This window comes from Nomascus leucogenys, chromosome 8 (genome assembly GCF_006542625.1).
Source record: "Nomascus leucogenys isolate Asia chromosome 8, Asia_NLE_v1, whole genome shotgun sequence".
Taxonomy (NCBI): domain Eukaryota; kingdom Metazoa; phylum Chordata; class Mammalia; order Primates; family Hylobatidae; genus Nomascus; species Nomascus leucogenys.
This window is the reverse complement of record NC_044388.1, coordinates 18,633,669-18,659,226: the sequence shown is the minus strand read 5'-3', so window position 1 is coordinate 18,659,226 and position 25,558 is coordinate 18,633,669. Positions and strand designations below refer to the sequence as shown.

General features: G+C 40.2%; 1 protein-coding gene across 1 annotated transcript in view; it reads right to left on the bottom strand.

The window, feature by feature from the left end:
- Positions 1 to 13,374, bottom strand: part of CPNE4 (copine 4) — a 531,957-nt gene extending 518,583 nt beyond the window's left edge. The window contains exons 1-3 of the mRNA XM_003265221.4: positions 12,574 to 13,374; positions 10,613 to 10,764; positions 7,606 to 8,490 (exon numbers count right to left, since the gene is read on the bottom strand). The gene's annotated coding sequence lies outside the window, so the exon portion shown is untranslated. The remainder of the gene's footprint in view (positions 1 to 7,605; positions 8,491 to 10,612; positions 10,765 to 12,573) is intronic.
- Positions 13,375 to 25,558: the final 12,184 nt, after the last annotated feature.

Sequence of the window (25,558 nt, the reverse complement as noted above, 5' to 3'; positions counted from 1 at the left end):
TTATCATAACAAAACTTAACAAATATTTGTCTTTATCAAACTGCATTGCAACCCAGTGATTTCTTTGCAAATTTCCTGATATGAGTGAGGAAGAAAGAAACAGCTTATTTCATTCAGTCAACCAAAAGTTTCTGGGCAGCTACTAGGTACCTAGCACTGTTTGGGATTCAGTTGTGAGCAAGACAGAGAGAGTTCTGATCCCCTGAAGCATGAAGTTTAGAGGAGAGGGGAGTGTGGTATGGCATGGGCCAGAGAAGAACCCAGGACCAGGAGTGAAGAAGCCTTTATTCTCACTGCTGTAACTAGGCCACCAACAAGATTGAGCAAGTCACTTCACCTTGCTGAGTCTCTTTTTTCTTATCTGGAAAATGGGAGGGGTGTGCATAATTTTATGGGATTGCCAAGTTCTCACATTCTCTTGTTCCATAAGAGGCATTTATTTTCCCATCTTTTTAAAATTAAATCAGGTTAGGAGTTATCATGAGTGTTATTAGTTGCCAAAAAATCAACTATTTCCACTCTTTTCCTCTTATCATGGCTTTTCTCCAATATGATTCACAACCAGCCAAGTCACAGGACGTAAAGGGCACCAAGCAAAAGAAATCTGACCATGGCTTCTCAGGAGCTCTACAGTCTACCTGGCCAGATAACGTTAACACACATGATCACAGGTGTCCATCCCTGGTTTCACATTAGCACAATGTCAGGTGCAAAACTCCTTGACTTTTCCATTTTGACACTGAAATTTATATCTCTGAGTTAACTGTTGAATCAACTGCTCCAAAGATAACAAAGACACCACCTCAGTCATCTTGCAACGCTAGTGGCTGCTAACATATTAAAAGCCTTCTTTGTCTTTAATGATAATGATAAAGCATTGTTTTTGGCCATTCTATTGCCCTTATTATTTTTCATTTTTATGGATATTTGTATGAAATACACCTTTCAATTTTTTTAAAACAGAGTTCTTATTTAGATTGTTTCAGACCCATCACTTAATGGTAAATGTTCTTGGTTATATTTCTATTACATTTCCTTCCAAATCATTTTCTGTTTAAATGAATTAAGTCAATGATTTAGGCATTTATTTCATGATATTGATGAAATTAGTACATACAGGGCATGATGCAAGTTGATTAGATTTGAGAATCTCTATTAGCACTGTTAAGAATACACATAAACCAAAGTGCCTGCTGAATGAGATGCCACCCCCTCCACTTCACCCTCAAAATTACCTTCTGCTGTTTCCTTGAAATACAGGGAGAGGAAAAACACCTCAGTATAACAGGACTTGTAAAGGACCACTTCCCAGGTCCTTTGAGGTAAACCAAATGTCTCCTTTATCTCGTACCTAGCATCATTTGTTAATCTTTCTCCTCACACTTAACAGCACAATTTCAATGTTTCTTTTCACCAGTCTGCCTGCGCCTCAAGTTTTTATGTTTATCCCCAGTGCCTAGCACAGCTTTTGACATAAATGCTGTGACCAATTATTATTCAACAGGTAGATGAATGAGACCCTTCTGCTGATGGGGAAGGGGTAAGAGATGGGGGAAGGGATAAGAGATGGGAGAAGAGGCCCATTTAAAAATAAAATGGTGATAGCAAATAACAATCACAGTGAACCTGTGTTAAGCTCCTATTGTGTGCCAAGCATTGTATATATTATTGCTAACCTTTAACAAAAAGGAAAAATGACGAAAGTAATTTTATTTTCTCTTCTTATAGATCTGCACTGTTTCAATAGGGTAGCCACTACCCACATAGGAGCATTAAGCCCTTAAGATGGGGCAAATCTGAATTGAAATGTGCTGTAAGTATAAAAATACATGCTAGATTTCAAAGATTTAGTACTAGAAAAAAAGAATGTAAAATATCTCAATAATCTCTATATCAATTACATAATGATTTTTTAAATTTTTTGTTAAGTAAAAGATATTATTAATTTTTCTTTTTTTTTTTTTTAAGAGTGAAGTTTGGGGAGAATTCCCAAGAGAATGGGCACAGGAAGTAGCATTTATCTACCCACTAAAATGCCAGACACTTTTAAACACCTCATATTTACAACAATTACTAGCCCCATTTTCCAGATCCTAATACTCAGGTTAATTGATTCACCCAAATGCCTGGATCTTGAAAACTCTAGCCCAAATTTAAACAAGGTGTTTCCGGATTCAGAGTTCTTCTGGTAACAGGCCCAAGCGTAAGGAAACAAAGGGCGATCAGACCCCAAAAAGGCCTGTCACGAGTTTTGAGAGCAGTCAGACTGTCCAGCCACCGAGCAACCTAACCAGGCACTGGAAGACACCACCAGATGCTCAGGGCAAAACCTTTTGTCCCCTCTCCGCAGCGAGGCAATCCAGGCTGGAGAGTCAGATGCACCTGGGAAAACCAATACCCCCAGGGCATATCCTGAGGTTGGGTCAAACTCCATTCCTTATCCTAGAAGCCCCGCTTATGGGTCCCGGAGGTGGACTCTGCTGGTGCTCCGGCGCCCTCTAGCGGTTGTCCATTCCAACGCCAGCTCACTCTAGCCCGTCCTTCTAGACTCACCAGCTCCTAGGGCTTGCCCTGCAGTGGACCCCTGTCAGCCTGATTTTGCTCCTCCTCTACCTCAAGGTGCAACGAATTGCCCTACAGAGGTTTTGGATATCCTGGATAAGAAAGAGGCCTTCTGGTCAATAAACCTTAAACCTGAGCTTTCTAGGGTTAATCCGAAATACTGTATTTTCCCCCTGACATTTCCAAGGAGAAATTTCTCTAGTTCCCCAAGTAATAAGAAAAACAAAGTTAGAAATACTGTGTTCTGAGCCAAAGATGTAAAAGCAACATTTAAGAAAGTTTGTTCTTTTTGAATGAAGCTTTAATTTAAAACAGAATAAAGGATTCCCCTGTGTGTTCCTGGAACTGTAAACACTCATAAACTCTCTTTGTTTACTTTATTGACTCAATTGTGACATTTAAAATAGCTAAGTCTATGCATGAGCAATTTTTTACAGAACACGCACATTAACAGAGATGGCTGCAGACAATGACTTTGTACAAATTCAATCACATTTATTGGGTAAATATTGCACTGGCTCCAAGAGACAGCAATGTAATAAGTCCCAAGCCTACTCCTCCTAACACTCTAATGGAGGTTGGAGACACCCCCGCAATCATCCCTAACTCATACTTAATAAAGGTCAGCAGTGCACATGGTGCCAGAGATTGGCGCCACCGCTGTAATTATCTCCAGGGAACTTGAGTTTCTTTATGAGGGGAGTAATCAGAAGGGTTGTTGAATGAGTCTCCTGATTTTGAGAAGACACTTATTTGAGCTTTAGTTTCCACATTTGTCAAATTAAATTGCTAGAGTCAATAGATGATCCCCAAGCTCTCTTCCAGTTCTGAGAGTCATAGACCATGCACATTAAGAGAGATGGCTGCAGACAATGACTTTGTACAAATTCAATCACATTTATTGGGTAAATATTGCACTGTTGAAAGTTGCTGATCACAGTTTAGAGATGAGTCCATCACAGATCAGCTTAAATGGGCTCCCCTTCCAGCCCTATGACTAAAATAATGGGACTGGAATAAACTTTCCCAAAGAAGGCATCCTTATCACTTTCTTATTTTCGAGACTTGCCTTCCAACCCTCAATATTTACTGAGCTAAAAGCTGATGGTTCTCAAGAGGGTTTCCAAAGAATACAGCAGATAAATAAAGGATTTCCCAGGATATACTGATTTAGGAGAAAATATATCCAATATATCACATATATTTAGTAGTTCATATAGCAAACAGAAAGCTACCACATAACTGCAATTTCTAGTACAGAAAAAAAAAAACCTGAAAGTATATGTAGGCACTACTATGTTTTTATTATGCAGTCACAAGTTTAGGAGATATGCACTGTTTGAGTTTAACACTAATTGAGGCCTTACTACAGACTGTTTATTTCAAATAACATAGAAAAGATAATGCATCTTACCTGACCCATTTATTGTGTTTGATTTTTGGATTTACCATCAACCATCACATAAATACTTTATCCAAAAAATGGATGTGTAACCCCAACCTAAATTATTATCGTAATGTGCTTCCCTCAAAAGAAAATATTATAAGATTTTGGGGATATCTTAAAAAGAATTAAAATCAGTAAGCTATTCTTTGCCATCCACATTCAATCACGAGAAAGACAACTGTATTATTACATGTTGGAAGATCAGCTTTAATGCACCAAAGAATGGTCTTGAACTGTGACTTTTTATTTTGAATGCATTTAAATTTTTCTATTTTGATATTTTGTAAATCTAGTGTACTGGCTACTGTTGCCAAGGAAATATGACTTTGGGTTACTGCATGGATCTGCAGGGTTTTTTTTCTTTTAAAATATTAACAAGACAAAAATGGAAAGATCAAATATGGAACACAAATTTAGCCCTTTCTCTCTTCAAAGTGCATGGAATACAGATCTTCTTATGCACCACTGATTAAAAAATACAAAGATGCATGAAGTGATTTTTCCCAACTAGTGTAGAGACTTTTACCCAATTAGCCAAGTTGATATCATCAGAGTACCTGTCTCATTCTTTGTTCTGGATTCAGACCACTCTGAAAATGTGTGGCACTGATTACACACAACATTGACTGCCCATCTTCAATAAGTTCATCTCTAAATGAAAAGATCCTTTCTTTATGTGGATAAAGGTAATATAATGGTCTAGGGTGTTACAGTTCAAAGAATTTTCAAAGTGAAGTCAGAAGAAGGCATAGTGCAAACCTTATAAATGTGTTCAGTATTAATTCCAAAAGATTCAAATACATATGAGAATAAAGATTCCACCATTAACCCATTTCTTTTGGTCTGTGATTGTTTCTTATAATCAGTATAACCTCAAGGTTTTAAGTAATAACAGTGGGCTCAAATAAGCTAATTATTTAAAAGAATCAAAGCTTTTTCCTATTTTTTTGGAATATTACATAAAACTTCTCTATAAACAGATAACATCTTCCTACTAACTGAAATGAGGTATTTTTAATTAGAAATACACAAGCAGATTAAGATATACTTTAGAACAAACACCTTTTAATTAAAACCTCTAAAACCAGAGTCCCCTTAAGACAAATCAATAATTCACCAAAATGTCATGTTGCTACTGGAGACTTGGAGATAAACAGGAAGTCTTTTAATTTCTCTTTACACTTAAGAAACAACTCAGAGCAACCACTTTCAAAGAAATATTTAGAAATTCTAGTAAAGCAACTGTCTCACACTGGGAAGTCACTATACCCCATCTGTGCCTTCTCCCAGTCAAATATGCTGGGCCTGTGTCCGGGAGAATAAAAATAAGGCTGACCACTCACAGGAAAGGCATAAGTTTGACGGCCATGGGAGTTTTTACTTGTTAACACATAAGTAGAGGTTTGGTTCAATTATAGGCAATCTCTTCTCACACAATCATACAAAACTGCCCAGGATTAAACATCTACTATTGCTATAGACCAATATATCCTTTTATAAAATGTTAATGGAAAAATCACCTCATTCTGATGTGCTTTGAGTTTGATCCTCTAAAACCGTAAGAATCTTCCCATGAGAGATAATTAAGAAAATGTTGGCCTTTATTAGGATGCACTATGAACACAGGTGTTCTGACTGCATTTTCCAACCCTCCATTTTATGCACCTCTCTACATGTGAGAACCTTTGACTAACTCTGAGTCCTGACCTGCCAGAGTGACTTTGTCAGTCTCTCTTTAAAAATGGGCAGGCGAATAAAATGAGTTCAGCCTAGAAGCAGCAGCTCGGTAAGGGAAATGAAAATATCGGAAGTTATCTAATCACAGCCATAGCCATGCTGAGCTTCATCTTATCTTTTGGTTAATAAAAAGAAATGGGACCTTCCTAAACTTGAAGGGCATCAAATTAAGTTTTTGCTTGCCTCTGGCTTTTTGGGGGATATGCTATGTGGTTTAACCAGTGTATACTAACTATAAAAATTGGCATGGATTCCAAACACCTGTGTCATAGGAAAGTGGGTGTTTTTTTGTTTTGTTATAAAGCAGAAAATAAAACACAAAGGCCTTTGAGAATAGGGATTGTTAAGGGAATAGAAGAGTAGGGAGAAAAGAATACTTTATTTGAAGTTAAGGTAATTGTGTATGCGTGTGTGTGTGTGTGTGCGCGCGCGCGCACGAGCAGGGTTTAGTTTCATTTAAAGAGAACACATTAAAGTATCTTGGACAGCTCAAAAGTGCTGTTCAGGAAACAAAACCAAGTGAGCCAAGAAAAACCAGAACAGTGCTTTTAAAATCCCTGGCAAAACAGCAAGAGGATGAAGAGTTGGGTTTGCACAGTTTTGAACACAGGGTGTAAAGGTGCTGAGGCATCTTTTCCCACAAGTCACTGAAATCCTGTGTGTGTGTGTGTGTGTGTGGTGTGTGTGTGTGTGTGTAGGGAGAGGTTCTCAGATGTCTCTCTTGCAAAGCTTCCCAGAGCACTCTCCCTTCCCTAGCCCCCTCCCGCCTCACTCTGCTCACCTTTACCCCCTCCACTTCCCAACCACCCACATCAAGCCCTTCATGAGTTTGCGCCCCTTAGATCCTCTCTGCCGCCTGTGATTTTCCCTGGAGCCTGGCAGGTTCTGGGGCTGAAAGGCAATCCGCCAAGGCGCCCTGGGGCGCCCCGGGGGCGCGTTCAGATTTGGAATATAGAATGGGAAATAGGGCCTTAAAGCCCACCTACTCCAAGATGAAGGAGGAGCATTTTTCATCAGGGTTTAGCCTGCTCCCCACCGGATGGTAATCAGCACTCACTTGACTTGGCGTGGACCACCTCCTAATTATCTCCACTGGATTCAGCCCTAACAGTTCTCATGTGTCTGTGATACCACGCGGGGTCGTGATCTCCCTACTCAGCTGTGGCTTGGTTTCAGCGGTCCCTCCAGTCCCGTTCCCCTTCCCCCGTTCCCCCGTCCCCCGTCCCCCTTTCCTTCTGGCTACTTTATTCCATAGAGGAAGAAGAAGCGCTGAAGGACTGGGTTGAATCAAAGCACTTGCAAGCCTATTCATTAGTTTTTAACATTGAGAAGAGGCAACTAAAATATTATTAGAACCTCATTGTAAGAAGTGTGGAGGAGGAGGTTGAGAGGCTGAATCCAACCGCAGCCAGGTCAAGCCACTGGAAGGGACTACAATGTCCCACAGCTTTCTCACTCTCAGAGAGGAAGCTGCAACTTCAGCCAGAACTCCCTTCCCCTCCCCTTCCCCGATTTTGAAAACCGTACCCCTTCTTCCGCCTTCGGGACTTCCCTGACCTATCCCTCACCCGTGCCCTGCTGTCCCCTCCCCTCCGCGGTCTTTCTCCCCAACTCCATTCGCCCCACCCCACCTGGGGGAGTTGGGTGGATGTCAGAAGGCGAGAGGTAGGGGATGGAAGTCCCTTCAGATTAAAGACCTTGCTTGCTGCTGCTTTTTAAAACAACAGCAATGACAAACGAGCAAATGTGAGCGAGAACCAGTGCATCTCAAAAGTTGGTCTTGCTACGCAGCAGCCCCAACAGACTTTGCAATCACAGCGCCCCAGGAACACAGGAATGAAGAGTTGGCATTTACTTACCTGGGTGTGCCAATCTCGAACAGTGGAGAGATAATTCAGCCCGGGACGAGGTCTGTCCCGCCCCCAGTATGCAAAATCCGGCTTTGAAGTGGAGGTGGTTGGTGTGGTAGTTATGTACTGATGTAAGGGGCGTCGCACCTCCTTCCCCTCTCGTCCTCCGAGGTCAGTTTAGCAACAGCAGCTGGGAAAGGTGCTGAGAGCAGAGTTTGGTCTCTCCGGAAACCCTGACTCCATTCTCGGTGATGGGGGCGGGGAAAGAGGGTGAAAATGTTGGAGATGGCAGGTCGGCTCTCAGTTAACTCAGAGAGTAAAGAGGAGGGTACTGAGAAAAGAGGGAGGGAGTGGAGTGGAGTGGATCGAGGGAGGAAGGAAAGGAGGATGGCAGAAAGAGAAGGGGAAGAGCGGGTGGCGGGGAGATGGCAGCTTCTCACAGAGAGATTTCCACCTTCTGACGAAACCCATGCACCCAGCAACCCGGCAAGAGATTAGTTCCGAAACCTCCGCGCGAGCGCCCCCTGGGGGTTGCTGACGGAGACGAGCATTGCCCCGGGAACCCGAGCTCAGGCCCCGCCCAGGCCTTGGCGGCGGCGCTCTCCGTGGTCCTGCTGCGCCCACAGTCTGGGCTTTCTGCTCAGCTTTGTCGCTCAACTGGGCTCCTGGGGACACTTGATTTAGATCTCCAAGTGCTTGGTCTCCATCCATCTCCACTCTAGGGTGGAGCGGTCGTATCGCGGCGGGGGTGTGGGGGGAATGGAAGTTACACTTTTTGGCACTCACCAAAGAAAACTTCTTAGATGGGTGCTTAACTGTCACCAAAAATGGTAAAGGTGTTGCTCATCTCTGTATCCTTCGTGTCTACAAAACTGTCTGGCGTATGGCAGGAGCCTGGAAATTATTTTTAGTAAGTAATGCATGAGTAAATTAATGGACAAAGAGTATTTTCCCCATCTCATGATGCGTTTCTGAATACATCTACCTCACAAATAAGATAAAGAAATACTTAGGGAGTACCTATGCTTAAAGATAGATATAAATATGCTGTCTTATGTAAGGGGCGACCACTTCCACATGTTATAAAGCACTTTAGAGAGAAAGTATGGCATTCCTATTTCAAACTTATTCAAATTCAGACAAATGAACTTATTCAAATACAGGGCATTGTTTCTGATTATGTCTGCTACCATAGACAAACTAGACAACTAAATTCTCTCTGCACATTGGCATTGTCAGACTCACAAATTGGACTTTGGAATTAATGAAGTAAAGTGAGTGACGGTCTCTTTCTGACATTGGGATGGTATAGAGTGTGTTACATCTAACATGGAGGGGAGATGGAAGGTCTTCCTTCTCACCCTATTAAGGGGCTATCTAACAAAGCCTTTCCAACCTGAAGGTTGGAGGGGATGTCAGCCAAAATCTTTTCACTAACCATGAAGTTCTCAATTTCAAAGTCCAGAAAAGGAGAAACAATAGGGTAAGGAGGAGGACCCCCTCTTAATTGTTCTATAGAAGTAGACAGAAATATCTTTGATAAACAAAGGGACAACCTTCTGACAGAATACAAATAACATTTTTCTTCCTTCAGTCACCTCTAAAGCCTTTCCAAAATAGGATAACACTAAACATGGACCCTGGAAAGGACCTCAGGGAGCTTCTCTGTACACCGAAACTACCACAGAAATCCTTGGATTTGCTTTGATTGCAAAAACTTGGGTCACATGGCTATGCATAAGTCAATCATTGTGACCTTTGGATATGGAATTACACTAATGGACCAGGACTTCCACAATGTCTGGGAGCATGTGATGTCTTCTATAGCACTCCTGGAGCCAGGATGGAGCCCCACTTGATCATACATATTGCGAGTGAGACACAGGGACAATTCTCCAAGGGATATTCAAGGTCCTCCTACCAGGAAAGGGGAGATGGATGCTAAGCACGCAAAACCAGTGTAGGATTACTAAATATGAAAATGTTAAGTCCAAAAACATTACTTCCAGGTTTTGTTAAGAGGTAGCCTCAGAGATAAACTCAAAATTTGAGTTGGATTGAACTTGCAAAGATGATGGAAGAAGAAGGAAGAGTCATTGTGCATTTCCTTGCATGTTAATTGTATCCTCTTAAATTTAATTTCTATGAAGGCAAGTGATATGTCTGTTTTGTTGTCTTGTTCATGATTATAACCCCAATGCCTACAAAGATGTCTATCACCTAGTAGGTAGTGAACAAACATTTATAAAATTAAAAATAATGTAAATACCTTAGGGACCATTCAACATAAACTTCTTATATGACAGGTGAGAGAAAAGGAATTAAGATGTGCTGAGCATGTACTATTTCCAGGCAATCTGTTAGGCACTCTACTTATCATCCCATTTAATTTTTACAACAAGCTGCCCAAGAAAGTTTTACTATATCTACAAAAATAAATCCAGGGTGTGGGCGGTTGAAATGACCAGACCAAGGAACACAGTTAATGGGAGGATAGGGGTTGTTCATTGAAGCAGTCTCTAAAGGGACAGCTAAGAATAAGTGAACACATGGACCATAGAGAAGAAGTTATAGAGTCAACGCTCATAGGGAAAAAGAAAAACAACACAGTTATCTTTGGCCCTACACGTTAAAAGCGTAGATACGCAAACTAAACACAATGCCACAACTTGTGACAAACATGGTTTCCTTTGCCAGCAGGCTTCAGCTCCCTAATTAGAAACAAACAGTTGCCTGCATGCCAGTGCGCAGAAAACGTGCAGCTTTATGCCAGAAACTTGGAATTTTTTCTCAAGGCATGACACTGAAGGTAAATTCAAAGAAGCTTTTTACAGGGCACATAAAGCAGAATTTACTCCCACCTCTTATATGAAATCAACAGCTCATCTGTACAAATGAAGATTTGTAACCAGCTAATAATCCATGTTTTCAATCACTGCCCCGACAGCAAGTTGCCCGCCAGCCACAGTCCCCTCAACAATTGTAACATAAAAATCCCCTTGTCTCTATCACTCACCTCCTCCCAGCTCTCCTTTTAATGGATTCTGAGCTGCTGGGTTCTACAGCCATGGTCAAATTTATCTAAAGCCAAGCCACAAAGTCACTGTGGCCCTGGTGTTCCCAAGTTGCAAAAGAAGCTTCAGCTCTGGGTAGATTCACTCGCCCGGTCTCTGTTTGATAAGACAAGAGGAGGCATCCGCTCAGTGTCTTATGCCAATATGAAAGGCATCTCACCCAGCAGTGTGACAAGCAAAATGCTGGAATGAAGCCAGGGTACAAAAGGGAAGAAATGTGGATTCTTACCAGTGCAGTTGATACCATTTTTTAAGGGAAGCAGATGATGAAGGGGAAAAACAGGCAGAGAGTCAGTGCCCTGCATCAAAAACTTTGGATCCTTCCCTGAATGAGTCAGGGTGAGCGTTCTGTTTTGAAATTGAATTGCTGTTTCCTTTTATTTTCTTTCTCTTTTTTTTTGTGAGAACTACTCAACGAAACTGTTGCAAGTAACAAGATATATTTTTGAGGCTGTGGATCATATAAGAACCTTGAATCTCACCCCAGGGCTATTTATAGCTCAAAAATTTGTTCTTCTTTTCTATTTCAACTGATTTTTGAGAATTGACTGATATGTCTTCCTCTGGTGTTTCTGTATATGCCTGAGGTGTGATGTATTACTGGAAAGCAGAAAGGAACACTCTAAGAAAGCACTTTTTCTAAGATTCTAAGAGTCAAGGGAAAATGAACATACATGTTCCAAGCTGATGCAGGAATTAAATATTCCACTGTCTGTCATTCTTTTTTATGAGAACCCTATACCACTTGTGGTGCCTCTAACACTGGGTAACAACCTGTGCTACGAAAGGGCAGTTTATACTTCTGTCTACCAATAGGTGGCATCAAAATCTCTCTAGCTTTTCTTTACTGTCTTTTAAAAACCATAGGCAGAGGGCATTTTCTTTCTGAGATTTTACATTTTATCATGAGTGATGTTATAAAGGCCACTAAATAGCTCTATATAATTTCAGAGCAGATTTTCCTATTACTCTATTAATGAGGTCCCTCCGTCGTCCCTCTGAGCCTCAGTTTTCTCATTGTAAAAAGAAAGTATTTGAATTGAACTCCAGCTCCAGGATTCTGCTTTTTAGCTACATAATATCTTCCCAAACACACCATTTTTCATGCCTATGATAAACCCATTAGCACTCCATTCCTCTGGGCTTAAGGAATATTAGCAAGCAAATATCCCTTGGTTGCAGAGGCTGTTATTTGCCCAGCCTATATTCATTTTTGTTTGTTTTTCCTTACTAAGAAAAACATAATTTTGTGGAGGGTAGCAACGTGCTTAGCTCCAAACCTTCATTTTCCAGCTTTTTTTGAAGATGGGGTAGTGACGTGATTAAGATCTAGCCCTGCACTATTTATTATGGTAGCCACTAGACACATGTATCTATTTAAATTTAAATTTATTAAAATTAAGTAGAATTAAAAGTTCATTTTGTAAGTTCCACAAGTGACATATTAAATGCTAAACAGTCATAAGTGGCTAGTAGCTAACGTCTTGGATAGTTCAGATATAGAATATTTCTATCATTGCAGAAAGTTTTGTTATATAGCACTGATCTAGCCATTGAGATAAGATGTCAGTAGAAGTTATAGGGCAGTTTCTGTGAGAGTTTTCAAAGAGAAGGAGATACTGAATCAGCTGGGATGTATCTTTATCTCTTTACCTCTTCCTTTCTTTCTACCTGAAGGTTACAGTAAGTCAGCCATCATGTGACTATGAAGCAGCAAGCATTTGCCAAGGCAGGTTAAGTAGAAAGATAAAAGGAACCTGGGTCTTTGATATCATAAAGGCAACAACATTATTGTCAGCTGTATTATGAGAAAAATAAAATCTTCCATTGATTCAAGCCACTGTTTTCAGCTTTTTATTATGAATAGCTAAATATCATTTCTAACTGATATACCATCAGAAACTTATCTGGACAACTTTCTATTAATGACTGAAAAGGCATGTGTCTTTCCAGTTTCCTTTACTTTGGTTAGAGTTGAGGACTAGACTCTGGATATAAGAAACAAAACAATGTGTACACCATGAAGTGATAAGTATTAACCATTCATTTCAATATGTCCAATGGACCAAAAAAGGGGCAGATGTGTATTAATGATTCCCAAAATAAATATCTCCTATTTTAAAATTTGGCTAAAGAGTAGCTTTGCATTTTCCTGGAAAAGAGGTTGGTGGGGAAAAAAGATAATATTTGAACCTGTACTATATGCTAGAAACTTGGCTGAATGATTTGACATTATCCTATTTAATGTTCATGACAACCCAATAACATAACCATTCATATCTCCCTTTTTTGCAGATAACAAACTGAGGCTCAGAGAAATCAAACATGTTGTCAAAACCTACATCGTTGAAGAGATGGATTTCAAATCCAGGTCAGGTTGGCCCTTGCCACGACTTCATAATGAAATTCCATGGGTGAGTGTTACCAGTTTCTGGTCCATCCTTGCTTATTTCAAGGGTTTCATCATCCCATCCACTGTATCACTTTTTTTGTTACAGGCTTTACTCTTTTCTACCATGGAAAAGACTAATGATATTTTTCTTCTTCATAAGCTTGGAAATATTCTCAATCACCATAAAATTCAGCCTTCCTCTGGTAACTTTGGAGACCCTCAGAGCTTTTCTTATTTCCAGAGACAGGTGGTTTGGATGAGAATTATTCTCTATTTTCACACAAACTGGCCAGATGACATCTTTACTGGTATCTGAAATAGAAGCAGAAAACAACTCGGAGGACACAAAATGTGAAGGCTGGAGAAATAGCTTTGAATTCAAACTGAAATTAAATAGTTTCCTTCGTTGAAACTCACAGAGGAAAACAAGCTACCTAAAAAACTTATTAAGACTTTTAGTCGAATTCATGAGATAATTCTAAGATAATAAAAAAGTCACGTAAAGAAAACCTATAGAATTCAAAGAGAAAATGAGAGGAAAACAGTACCATTGCAGATCTTGAAATCGCATTCTGTAAAAATCAGAAATGGCCATGCAGAAAACACAGAGCAGTCACAGAGGGCAAAGTAAGTGATGTTTATGGTGACCTGAATTGTTAAGAGGAAGTTCAAATACATTCTGAGTTACTGATTAAGAAATCAAAAAATATGTTTTATAAATACTCTTTCCAAAAGATGATTAAATTATTTAGAAATCAACCCATCACTAAGATCAGCCTAGATTCAAGGGGAGGAAACATAGACCCACCCCTTGGTGAGAGGAATATCAAATGATTTTCAGATGTTTTAAAGCCACCATACTCTCAGTCCTAAAAATGCTCAATCCTTTCCAGCTACCTATTTCTAATGCCCTCAGTATATTAAAAGTACATGAGATGTATATGAAATAAAGATGTTCTAGGTAAATGTATAACTCTTAATAGCAGTTTGGAGATTAAGCCCAAGTTTCTGTCTGGTCTCTTTCACTAGTCAACTGAGTCCCAAGTTCTCCTTGTGCCCGTTCAGTGCAAGTGCAGATTCCTACAACACCCTTTGTCAGATCCCCACCCTACATTGGCTATCTCAAGAGTATCAGTCTATCAGTAAGAAGAAAAAAAGAGTCTTTCTCCAGAAGGCTTAGAGCATAAGACACCCTCAATTCCATTTGGTCTTCTTCCCCTTGAACGTCACCAGGGGCAGGATGCACTCTCGTCCCCACCTACAGTGGCAGAGGGAAACCTAAACAATCTACAATTATCATGCTTTTTCCTAATTGTTATCTATCATGCTTTTTCCTAATTGTTTATTTGTGTTGCTTTAACAAAATGCCATAGGCTAGGTAATTTATAAACAATAGAAATTTATTTCTCACTGTTCTGGAGGCTGGGAAGTCCAAGATCAAGGCATCAGCAGTTTTAGTATTTGGTGAGGGCCTGGTCTCTTTGCTTCCAAGATAGCACCTTGTTACTGCATTCTCCAGAGAGAATGAACACAGTGTCCTCACATGGTAGAAAAGCAGGAAGGGCAAAAAGGGCCAAACTCGGTGCAAAACCCCTTTCATAAAAGCTTTAATCCCAGCTTTCATGACCTAATCATCTGCTAAATGCCCCACATCTGATGCTATTGCACTGGGGATTAAATTAAATTTTGTAGGACACATTCAAACCATAACAATATCTAACATCTAGCACATTACACAGCAGTACCTTGTGAAAAGACATAGTCTTTTTCTTCATTGGGTTTATGTTTAATTAGGGGACAAGAAATAAACAACTTCGACCCCACATGGCTATGGCAAAAATGAGGTAACCCATGAGGAAATAAAGAGGAAGAAAACCTATATGTGATCAGAAGAGTCAGGGTACACCTCAAAAAGCAGACAATGCAGAAACTAAGACCTGTGGAAATTAACCAAGCAGGTTAGAGAAAAAAGCTCTCCAGCCAAGGAAGCAGCATAGACAAAGGCTCCAAGTCAAGTGCAGACAAGGCATAATCAAAAAACCTCAAGTAATTAAATAATTCACTATATCTGGGGCATAAAGACAGAAGGAAAAGGAGCAAGAACTGAGGCAAACAAGCAGGCAGGGGCATAAATACAAAGGACCTTGTAAGATTGACTTGAGATTTTATTGTATTCCATGAAATGCTTATTCCAATATACTGAGTGGTAATTCAGAATTTTCCTTAATCCGTGGTAAAATAGGAAAAACAGGAAGCATTTTATATAACTAAATTAATTTTTTGAGAGTATTTCTTCATATTTTCATGTTAATATTAGTCACTGCATTCTTGTCATTAATTCTCATGAGGCTTTGCCATTTTATAAAAATATTCTTACTTGATAGAATAAAAGTCCTGTGAGCCAAGAGTAACCCAAGAAATGTGTTTTGAGGTTTGCTCTGTGAAATCTAAATATTTGGACACATCAGCAAGAGGTCACGGGAAGACATTAAAGAATTTTGAGCAGCAAATGTGATTACTATTAAACTGGGAAAGGGTTGAGGAGGGAAAGTAAAGTTAGAGAAATGAGTAAGTTATCTCCACTGGATTCATTCAATAGATATTGAGCTGGTATTAGGGATACAATGATGGACCAGCTAGGTAAGGTCTCTGCCTCATGGAGTTATCACTCCCGTCATGGAGACACAAAATGAACAAAGAAGGAGAGACAAACAGGTTGGGAGTCACATAGAGGGCAGAATGTGAGAGAGAAAGATAGTAAAAGAAAGAACATCTGTAGATTAGAATAAGTTATGTGAGGGAAATAAAAAAGTCTAATGATATAAGAGGTCACTGGGAAATGCCTCTTTACATAGCATGGTCAAAAGGCCTCTCTGAGGAGAGAGCATTTGAATAGAGAACTAACAGATGAGAATGAGCCAGTACACAAAGACCAGAGGGAAGAGCACTCCAGGCACAGGGTACAGCATTTATAAGGGCCCAGAGGTGCGAAAAGCTCTCAATGATCAGTTTTAATAGTTTGGAGAAGAGAGGATGAGGCAGTTTGAGCACTCCAAACTGCTTAAAGGTGAAAGGAGGAAAGGAACATGAAAAGGATGCAGGGAGGCTTTAATGTTACAGAAGACTGGTGTTGTTAATTTTACTAAATACCACCCAAGGTATTGGGGTTGACAAAATATTGTCCTAGTTCTTCAGGAGATTATTGTCCAGTGCAAACCACTGCATTGAAATTAACCCCAGAGGGATAACCCACAGGAGGTTGGGGATTCACTTCCATCTATAGGCTAGAGACAAGGTCAGCTTCCATTTGGCATCAATGGAAAGGAAAACCTCTGGATTGCACACCCAGGCTACCAAGAGCAAAGAGTTATTTCTGGAGAAATAAGTCTACATTGATTTAAAGGTACAGATGTAAAGCAAGAATCGGATTTACCTCAGCAGATTCTATCCTCCCCCATAGGACCCACTCTCCCCATCACTTCCGTTTTCTTGATGATTCTTCAGGCTTGGCCTGCATCTGTAGTTACCTTCAGCAGCTATAGTTACCTTCAACATCTATAGTTACCTTCAGCATCTATAGTTACCTTGAGCTAAATAATTTCATATGTGTTACTTGGTTATATGTTATCTTGTTTATTCCTTGCAATAAATTTAGAAGACATCACCAGCTCCATTGTCTTTGTGTACTCCTTCTTAAAGGCAGTATTTTTCTGATGTGTGCAGTTTGTCTCAGGAAGGGATAACTTCTTCCTATGTCACAGAGTCAATCTGTGTGGAGCAATGGGCCTTGGCTCCTGTGGAGACAAAGTAAACTGCTATAACAGGGGTGGGCCAGGCCACGGGACACTTCAGGGCAGGCACCAGGATAAAAATGTCTTCTTCATAGGGTTGAGGTGAGGCAGTATGCTGAGTTTTTAAACCACATTTATATATAGATATTTTTAAATTGTTAAATGAAATCTTACTATATATTCTTAGGCAAGCAGCCTTTTTATGTCTATATTAATCTACATCATAATTTATAATAGCTAGAAAATATCCCAATATATGGATATAACAAGAAAAATGCCTAACTTAATCCCCTACTGTTGAGCATTTGTTTCTAATTTTTTACTGTTGTGCACAATGCTTCCATGAGCATGGTTTATATTAGGTACTCCCGATTAGACCCTAGTCTAATTTGGCCAAACCTAAAGAATCATCAAGAAAACAGAAGTGGGGCCAGGCACAGTGGCTCACACCTGTAATCCCAGCACTTTGGGAGGCTGAGGTGGGCAGATCACTTGAGGTCAGGAGTTCCAGACTAGCCTGGGCAACATGGCGAAACCCCATCTCTACAAAAAATTAAAAAATTAGCCAGGCATGGTGACACATGCCTGTAATCCTAGCTATTCGGGAGGCTGAGGCTGGAGAATCACTTGAACCCAGGAGGCAGAGGTTGCAGTGAGCCGAGATCACACCATTTCACTTCAGCCTGGGTGACAGAGAGACCCTGTGAAAGAAGGGATGGGAAAGGAAGGGAAGGGAAGAGAAGGGAAGGGAAGGAAGGGGAAGGGAGTGGAGGGGAGGCGAGGGGAGGGAGGCGGAGGGAGGGGGAGGGAGAGGGAGGAAAGGGAGAGAGATGGGGAGAGTGGGTCCTATGGGGGAAGATAGGATCTACTGAGGAAAATCCTATTCTTGCTTTACATCTCTTCCTTTAAATCAATATGGACTCACTTCTCCAGAAACAACCCTCTGCTGTTGGTAGCCTGGGAGCACAGTCCATGGGCCTGCCTTTCCGTTGATGTCAATGGGAGCTGACCTTTTCTCTAGCCTACAGATGGAAGTAAATTCCCAACCAAGGGGCTCCTGTGGGTTACCCCTCTGGGGTTTCCAACAGAATTGGCCCTTAAAGTGAATCACCGGTGATCAAAGCAGACCAAAGTAACACATTATTTCTCGATAGAAGAGAAGGTGAAGTCCTGTCATTCTGAGGCTATTCTTGGTGGAAGGAAGAAATCATAAGAAACCAACCCAAATTGAGGGACATTCTATAAAATACCTCACTAGCGCTCCTCAAAACTGTAATATTATAAACAAGGAAAGACTGAGAAACTGCTGGAGACCAGAGGATACCAAGAAGACATGAAAAGTAAATGCAATGTGATCCCCTAGATTGGATCCCAGAACACAAAAAAAAGACATTCATGGGAAAACTGGTTAAATCCAAATACAGTCTGGAGTCTGCTTGATAGTAATATATCAATGTTGGCTTCTTCATTATGACAAATGTTCCAATGCAATGTATTCTGTTTACATTATGGGAAAATAGATGAAAAGTATATGGGTACTCTCTGTACTCTCTTCCCAACTTTTCCATAAATCTAAAATTATCACAAATTAAAACTTTGTTCTTAAAAAAGACAACTTTTCTGTTTGTTACCTTAGGGTAAAATTAGAATAGTTGAGTCAAAGGCTGTGCATAATTTGCAGGTTTTTGGTACATTCTGTAAAACCACTAGGATGATAATTTAACTGAATCCATTATTTTTGCTTACTTGTGAAGTAAAAGCCCTCCTGTAACTGCTTGTCATATGTAAGTCAACTGTCTCCTTGGCAAATTACACAGGAATACACTCGCTAGTTAACTCCTGGCAGAACTCAGAGAGAATATTGATGAGAACTGCCAAAGAAACAGTACTCTGCCTACCCTTCTCAGACTAGCAGATTCTCTACAGGCAAAAGAATTAAGAAGTGACTAGGCCGGGCGCGGTGGCTCATGCCTGTAATCCCAGCACTTTGGGAGGCCGAGGAGGGTGGATCACGAGGTCAGGAGATCAAGACCATCCTTGCTAACACGGTGAAACCCCGTCCCTACTAAAAATACAAAAAATTAGCTAGGCATGGTGGCGGGCGCCTGTAGTCCCAGCTACTCGGGAGGCTGAGGCAGGAGAATGGTGAGAACCTGGGAGACGGAGCTTGCAGTGAGCCGAGATTGCGCCACTGCACTCCAGCTTGGGCAACAGAGCCAGACTCCGTCTCAAAAAAAAAAAAAAAAAAAAAAAAAAAGAATTAAGAAGTAACTCAAAAAACTCCCAGGAATCAAGGACAGAGTCAGAGGAAGCCATTTTTACATAGTCGTTTTTCTGATTGCAACTCTGCTTTCTGCGTTTTTCCAGCAGCCCTGCCTTTAAAGTGAATCACCAGTGATCAAAGGCAGACCAAAATAACTCATTGTTCCTCTAGAGAAGACAAGGTGAAGTCCTATCATTTTGAGGGTATTCTTAGGGAAGGAGAAAGAGAAAGAAGAGCAAGAGAGAAACCACATTGCCTACATTTTCTAAAAGCAAGGCCTGTAATTTTCCTCTTTTGAAAATCTTTTTAAAAAACACTTGCCTATTAAAACAAGCGTAAGTAATGCTGAGGCACGTATTAATAACTTTATCTGTTCTGTTTCTATCACCTCTTCCTACTGAAATGTGCAATGGATGATCTACAGTGTTTCTGGTCATGCTGTTAGTATATATAGAAAGGGAGAAATTAACAGGTATGGAGCATCTGTGAGTGAGGCACTGTTCTAGGAACCTTCAAGGTGGTGTCATCAAACTCTCCCAGTAATACAGGGTAAGAGTTTGGAAGGCTTCAAAAATTATCATTATTTTCCCCCAACCCCACATATCCATGCCTTTTGTAGTGTGCCTTTGTGGCTCTTACCATCAAGTAGAATAGTCTATTTCTACACCCACTTGAATCTGGGCTAGCCTTGTGACTTGTTTTTAATAGAATGCAGCAGAAGTGACATTCTGCCAGTTCTGAGCCTAAACCTGTAGGAGGTCTAGCATACTTCCATGTAGCCACCATGAGAAGAAGCCCAGGCCCTCTTTTTGGAGGATGAGTGAGAGATGGGCTATATATGAGCCATTGTGACTGAAGCCCAAACCTGTGAGACAGCCCAAGCAAGATTAGGAAACCAACCCCCAGTCAACCCTCGGTTGGCCATAAACACTTGAGTGAGCCATGCCCAAAACAGCTGAGCCAGAGCAGAACTATGAACTAACAAGTGTTTGTTATTTTAAGCCACTGACTTTGGGAGGTGGTTTGTTATACAGCAATAGTTAATTGATACAAGATGATAGTCTTATTTCCTTTTAAGATAGGATAAAATTAAGGCAATAGAGAGATGAAATAATTTATCCAAGGAGGCACAGCTAGTAAGTGGGGAAACTCAAGATTCAATCCAAGGACTAAATAAATCTAAGGTTTCTTCTTCCACTACAACCTCTGCCAGTAGAATGGAAACAAGAAGAAAAACTAACACAACCAAATGTCATAGCTATTTAAATATGACAAAACTGAAATCACTTCCCCAGCTGTCTTCTGGATAGTATGTAATGTGTGTGCATCTGTATATGTTTGTAGAGAACAATCTATTCAATGGAGAGAATGAGGTAGGTTAGAGAGAGCTATTTTTTAACTTCAAAAACGGAGTCTAAATCAAATGCATTCATCTTGGAGTAAATCTGTAATTGGTTCATGATGGCAAGTGGACTGTTTTTGACAAACTAATTTTCCTCTCTCTTAAAAGCAAGGTCACTTGAGACAACCACTCAGCACTCCTTTTCTTTCTCCCTGTGAGACTGTCTTGATCTTCCATCTTTTGTTTGGAGTCTCTCTTCAATCCTTTTCCCTTTGTCTCCTTTGCTTATTCTCTGACTCTTTCTGTCTACCAAAACCTGTTTAATAACAGCTTAGTTAATCCCTGATGGCCTTATTTCCCCTGACTTCTGCATTTTTAGTAACTTATTTTCTGGTCTTGAATTTGCCTGTCCCTAGTTTGTTACTTTCAAATTGCCTTCCTTTGAATGAGCAATAAAGTGAATTAGATCATTCCATTTCTCTGCCTAATACCCTTCAATACTTTCCCATTGTTCATAGGGTCGTCTGAACTCCTTAGCCTGGCCTGCAAGGTCCTGCATGATTCAGTCCTTTCTATTTTTCCTGCTTGGTCTCATTCTATGACCCTCTTCAGTTCCCCAACGTCTGTGCTCTAGCCAGACAAATTTCTTTCTTCATTTATTTTTTCATTCCTTCTTCTTCTTTTTTTTTTGTGAATTGAGTCACTGTTTCCCTCTGTCACCAGGCTGGAGTACAGTAGTGCCATCGTGACTCCCTGCAGCCTTGAGCTCCTGGGCTGAAGAAACCCTCCTGCCTCAGCCTCCATAGGTGCTGGAACTACAGGCATGAGTCCACCCTACCCAGCTCTTGCATTTGTTTCAGATACCTCAACCTCTGTTTCCAAGCCTCCCCACATGCTGTTTCCTCTCTGAGAATGCCCTTTATGTGCACGTGCATGCACGCACACACGCGCGCACACACACACACAACAATTTTTGGCTGATTTTTTAAGTATTTAAAGAAATTTCTGTTCTGCTGAAAGCTTCCCTTGAATCTCCTAAATGATAATATGCTCTTTTTTATTATTATTATGCTTTAAGTTTTAGGGTACATGTGCACAACATGCAGGTTTGTTACATATGTATACATGTGCCATGTTGGTGTGCTGCACCCATTAACTCGTCATTTACATTAAGTATATCTCCTAATGCTATCCCTCCCCCCTCCCCACTACCCCATGACAGGCCCGGACGTGTGACATTCCCCTTCCTATGTCCAAGTTTTCTCATTGTTCAATTCTCATCTATGAGTGAGAACATGTGGTGTTTTTTTTTTTGTCCTTGCAATAGTTTGCTGAGAATGATGGTTTCCAGCTTCATCCATGTCCCTACAAAGGACATGAACTCATCATTTTTATGGCTGCATAGTATTCCATGGTGTATATGTGCCACATTTTCTTAATCCAGTCCTTTGGATTGGTTTTGGGTTGGACATGTGGGTTGGTTCCAAGTCTTTGCTATTGTGAATAGTGCCGCAATAAACATACGTGTGCATGTGTCTTTATGGCAGCATGATTTATAATCCTTTGGGTATATACCCAGTAATGGGATGGCTGGGTCAAATGGTATTTCTAGTTCTAGATCCCTGAGGAATCGCCACACTGACTTCCACAGTGGTTGAACTAGTTTACAGTCCCACCAACAGTGTAAAAGTGTTCCTATTTCTCCACATCCTCTCCAGCACCTGTGGTTTCCTGACTTTTTAATGATCACCATTCTAACTGGTGTGAGATGGTATCTCATTGTGGTTTTGATTTGCATTTCTCTGATGGCCAGTGATGATGAGCATTTTTTCATGTGTCTGTTGGCTGCATAAATGTCTTCTTTTGAGAAGTATCTGTTCATATCCTTCACCCACTTATTGATGGGGTTGTTTTTTTCTTGTAAATTTGTTTGGGTTCTTTGTAGATTCCGGATATTAGCCCTTTGTCAGATAAGTAGGTTGCGAAAACTTTCTCCCATTCTGTAGGTTGCCTGTTCACTCTGATGGTAGCTTCTTTTGCTGTGCAGAAGCTCTTTAGTTTATTTAGATCCCATTTGTCAATTTTGGTTTTTGTTGCCATTGCTTTTGGTGTTTTAGACAGGAAGTCCTTGCCCATGCCTATGTCCTGAATGGTATTGCCTAGGTTTTCTTCTAGGATTTTTATGGTTTTAGGTCTAACATTTAAGTCTTTAATCCATCTTGAATTAATTTTTGTATAAGGTGTAAGGAAAGGATCAGCTTTCTACATATGGTGCCAGTTTTCCCAGCACCATTTATTAAATAGGGAATCCTTTCCCCATTTCTTGTTTTTGTCAGGTTTGTCAAAGATCAGATAGTTGTAGATGTGTGGCATTATTTCTGAGGGCTCTGATCTGTTCCATTGGTCTATATCTCTGTTTTTGGTACCAGTACCATGCTGTTTTGGTTACTGTAGACTTGCAGTATAGTTTGAAGTTAGGTAGCATGATGCCTCCAGCTTTGTTCTTTTGGCTTAGGATTGACTTGGCAATGTGGGCTCTTTTTTGGTTCCATATGAACCTTAAAGTAGTTTTTTCCAATTCTGTGAAGAATGTCATTGGTAGCTTGATGGGGATGGCATTGAATCTATAAATTACCTTGGGCAGTATGCCCATTTTCACAATATTGATTCTTTCTATCCATGAGCATGGAATGTTCTTCCATTTGTTTGTGTCCTGTTTTATCTCGTTGAGCAATGGTTTGTAGTTCTCCTTGAAGAGGTCATTCATGTCCCTTGTAAGTTGGATTCCTAGGTATTTTATTCTCTTTGAAGCAATTGTGAATGGGATTTCACTCATGATTTGGCTGTTTGTCTGTTATTGGTATATAAGAATGCTTGTGATTTTTGTACATTGATTTTTTATCCTGAGACTTTGCTGAAGTTGCTTATCAGCTTAAAGAGATTTTGGGCTGAGATGATGGGGTTTTCTAGATATACAATCATGTCATCTGCAAACAGGGACAATTTGACTCCCTCTTTTCCTAATTGAATACCCTTTATTTCCTTCTCCTGCCTGATTGCCCTGACCAGAACTTCCAACACTATGTTGAATAGGAGTGGTGAGAGAGGGCATCCCTGTCTTGTGCCAGTTTTCAAAGGGAATGATTCCAGTTTTTGCTCATTCAGTATGATATTGGCTGTGGGTTTGTCATAGATAGCTCTTATTATTTTGAGATATGTCCCATCAATACCTAATTTATTGAGAGTTTTTAGCATGAAGGGTTGTTGAATTTTGTCAAAGGCTTTTTCTGCATCTATTGAGATAATCATGTGGTTTTTGTCTTTGGTTATGTTTATATGCTGGATTACGTTTATTGATTTGATATGTTGAACCAGCCTTGCATCCCAGGGCTGAAGACCAGTTGATCATGGTGGATAAGCTTTTTGATGTGTTGCTGGATTCAGTTTGCCAGTATTTTATTGAGGATTTTTGCATCAATGTTCATCAAGGATATTGGTCTAAAATTCTCTTTTTTGGTTGTGTCTCTGCCAGGCTTTGGTATCAGGATGATGCTGGCCTCATAAAATGAGTTAGGGAGGATTCCCTTTTTTTCTATTGAGTGGAATAGTTTCAGAAGGAATGGTACCAGATCCTCCTTGTACCTCTGGTAGAATTCGGCTGTGAATCCATCTGGTCCTGAACTTTTTTTGGTTGGTAAGCTATTAATTATTGCCTCAATTTCAGAGCCTGTTATTGGTCTATTCAGAGATTCAGCTTCTTCCTGGTTTAGTCTTGGGAGGGTGTATGTATCAAGGAATTTATCCATTTCTTCTAGATTTTCTAGTTGATTTGCATAGAGATGTTTATAGTATTCTCTGATGGTAGTTTGTATTTCTGTGGGATTGGTGGTGATATCCCCTTTATCATTTTTTATTGCGTCTATTTGATTCTTCTCTCTTTTCTTCTTCATTAGTCTTGCTAGCGGTCTATCAATTTTGTCAATCTTTTCAAAAAACCAGCTCCTGGATTCATTGATTTTTTTGAAGGGTTTTTTGTGTCTCTATCTCCTTCAGTTCTGTTCTGATCTTAGTTATTTCTTGCCTTCTGCTAGCTTTTGAATTTGTTTGCTCTTGCTTCTCTAGTTCTTTTAATTGTGATATTAGGGTGTCAGTTTTGGATCTTTCCTGCTTTCTCTTGTGGGCATTTAGTGCTATAAATTTCCCTCTACACACTGCTTTGAATGTGTCCCAGAGATTCTGGTATGTTGTGTCTTTGTTCTCGTTGGTTTCAAAGAACATCTTTATTTCTGCCTTCATTTCGTTATGTACCCAGTAGTCATTCAGGAGCAGGTTGTTCATTTCCTATGTAGTTGAGCAGTTTTGAGTGAGTTTCTTAATCCTGAGTTCTAGTTTGATTGCACTGTGGTCTGAGAGACAATTTGTTATAATTTTGGTTCTTTTACATTTGCTGAGGAGTGCTTTACTTCCAACTATGTTGTCAATTTTGGAATAAGTGCGGTGTGGTGCTGAGAAGAATGTATATTCTGTTGATTTGGGGTGGAGAGTTCTGTAGATGTCTATTAGGTCTGCTTGGTGCAGAGCTGAGTTCAATTCCTGGATATCCTTGTTAACTTTCTGTCTCATTGATCTGTCTAATATTGACAGTGGAGTGTTAAAGTCTCCCATTATTATTGTGTGGGAGTCTAAGTCTCTTTGTAGGTCTCTAAGGACTTGCTTTATGAATCTGGGTGCTCCCGTATTGGGTGCATATATATTTAGGATAGTTATCTCTTCTTGTTGAATTGATCCCTTTACCATTATGTAATGCCCTTCTTTGTCTTTTTTTATCTCTGTCAGTTTAAAGTCTGTTTTATCAGAGACTAGCACTGCAAACCCTGACATTTTTTGTTTTCTGTTTACTTGGTAGATCTTCCTCCATCCCTTTATTTTGAGCCTATGTGTGTCTCTGCCCGTGAGATGGGTCTCCTGAATACAGCACACTGATGGGTCTTGACTCTTTATCCAATTTGCCACTCTGTGTCTTTTAATTAGGGCATTTAGCTCATTTACATTTAAGCTTAATATTGTTATGTGTGAATTCGATCTATCATTATGCTAGCT